Raw genomic sequence first — 2749 nt, 5'->3', positions numbered from 1 at the left:
GCCTCGAATTCTCCTGTGAAGTCCCAACACATCCAACCATCTACGTGACCGCTTCCCTTAGAGATTTTGTATGAAGCAAGTCCAAAATACACCGACCTGGGCGCCTGGGTGGCTCAGTTGGTTGGGCGACTGCCTTCCGCTCAGGTCATGATCCTGGAGTCCCGGGATCGAGTCCCGCATCGGGCTCCCTGCTCGGCAGGGAGTCTGCCTCTCCCTCTGACCCTCTTCCCTCTCGTGCTCTCTATCGCTCTCATTCTCTCTCTCTCAAATAAATAAATAAATCTTTAAAAAACAAAACAAAACAAAACAAAAAATACACCGACCTGCCCGGATCCCATCAACTCGGCTTTATCATCTCTTTGCCTGGGCTTTGCGGGCTTTTGCACAACTGCCTGCCCAGCAACTCTTCTTCAGAGAACTACCCTGGGCTTGGGACCACGTTGCCAACACTATCAAGAGGATCAGACTGGGTCATACTGGACACTTTGCCTCCACGCCCAGGAGAATCAGATGTGCCTGGGATCGTAAGCTGCTGGGCCGCTGTTGGTCCGTGACCTGCCAGTTCAGGACAGCTCTGAGATGTCACTTAGCCTCCCGAGCTCCCTGCGGGCTCAGGCAACAGGTGCCCTCCACAGGACTCTACCTAAGCTTGCCCGCCCCAGCCCTGCTTCCTCCTGCTTCGAGTCCTCTCTGTTGCACGTGCAATCAATCAAGTCGAGCTCAGTCTTCAAATGACATGCAAAATCTGCATGCTTTTCATTATCTTCACCAAGACCACCTGAGTCCAGTCCCCCAGCAGCACGTGCCCAGATTAGTGCAGTAACCTTTTTTTAATTTAATCTTTTTAAAGATTCCATTTATTCATTTGAGAGAGAGCGAACGTGCCTAAGCAGGGGGGAGGGGCAGAGGGAGAAGCAAACTCCCCACTGAGCAGCGAGGCAACATGGGACTCAATCCCAGGACCCCCCCCCGCCCCGAGATCGTGACCTTAGCCAAAGGCAGACGCCCAACTGGCTGAGCCACACAGGTGCCCCACAACCATTTTTTAAAAATCTTTTTTTTTTTTTTAAAGTAGACTACACATCCAACCCAGGGGCTCAAACTCATGACCCTGAAACCCAGAGTCGCGGGCTCTACTGACTCAGCCAGCCAGGCGCCCCTCCAGTAACCTCCTCATTGGTCTTCCTGCTCCCACTTTTGTATGGTACCGTCTCCACACACAGCAGCCAGAGAGTTTTGAGCGTGCATAAAAGACTGGGAACTTAAATGCTGGCGTATGCTAATATACTAGTAACAGTGGACACACTGTGCACCAGGCCGGGCACTGTGCTAAGCCCTTTGCAGTCATTCAGCTGTTCTGTGCCTGTATATGGAGTGCCTGCTGTGTACTACATACTCTGCCCATCTGGGAGAAGTTGGTAAAAAAAGAGGCCAGATCTCTTTCCCCTTTGAGCTGACATGCTGGGTGGGGAGGCTAACAATTATGAAGTGAAAAGCCAAATAAATACTTGCAGATTTTGACAAATGCCATGAGAAAAAGAGGGTGATGTGTGGTCACCAAGAGGGGCCTTTGATGAGCCCAGAAGGCTTCCTGGAGGAGGTGATCCCTGAGCTGAAAGCCAAAGGATGAGGAGCTAGCCACACAAAGAGCCAGGTGGGGAGCATTTCAGGCACAAGCCCGGGGCCAGGGTGGCTGGACGAGTCAGCAAGGAGGAGGCCATGAGGCAGATGGGGGCAGGGCCTCATGAGCCGCAGTGAGGACTTTGGCTGCTATGCTGAATAAGGTGGGAGCCATGGAGGGTTCTTGAGCAGAGAAGGGGTGTGAACTCACTAGAGTGTTTACAAGCACCCTTTGCACCTGTGTGAGGAACCGTGGAGAAGGGGAGGCGATGGCAGGAGCCAGGGACCCAGGCAAGGGACTGCATTGGTTCAGGTGGGTGATAATGGGGGATGGGAGCTGAAGATGGGGAGGAAGTGGGTAGGTTTGGGAGGTATTTTGAAGGCGGGGCCAACAGGAACTGGGGATAAGGAAAAGAACAAACTCAAGACAAGGAGGCGACACTCTCTGGGGTCCATATGGGATAGTGGTTAAGGGCTTGGGGTCAAGGAGACCTGTGTTCAAGTGCTTCTAAGCCACTTTCCCACTGGCCACCTTCAGAAATGTAACCCAACCTCCCGGCCTCAATTATCGAGGAGAGTAATAAAAGTGGTATATATGGTATGCAGATAGGAAGTACTCAAGAAATGGTGGCTATTGAAGAAAAAATTCCAAGGGTGGGGGTACAGAGAAAGGCAGTGGCGAAACTAGCTGACAGTGACAGATAGCTGGCAGCAGGGGGCAGCAGTGAGCCTCCAGGCAGCAGGGCAGGGCTCAGCTCTCGGCAGCTTTGCAGGTTCAGAGACTGGACTGGACTGTGGGCGCCTCAGGTGCCTGGGCCTGGGGACAAAGCAGGCCTGGGGGCATGTGTCCAGGCTGTGGGACTGAGGTGGGCAGGAGGTGGACAGGCCGTCGCCGCCTTCTGGAGTCTAGGGATCAGACCCTAATAAGTGGCATTTTGTTCAGGAGAAACCCGAGCTGCCTGTGTGGTGGGATTCAGGCAGAGATGGGGCCAGCAGACGGAGGGCTTCCTGCCCTCCCTCCTTCCCCCGGGAGACCCGCCCCAGTTCAGAGACTCAATCCCAGGACACGCAAAGCTGGGGTTCCTCCCACCAGCCTCCTACTCCCTCCACAAACACTCCAGGCCCGGGC

Source organism: Zalophus californianus, chromosome 1, assembly GCF_009762305.2.
Source record: "Zalophus californianus isolate mZalCal1 chromosome 1, mZalCal1.pri.v2, whole genome shotgun sequence".
Lineage (NCBI taxonomy): Eukaryota > Metazoa > Chordata > Mammalia > Carnivora > Otariidae > Zalophus > Zalophus californianus.
Note: the sequence above shows the minus strand (reverse complement) of the source record.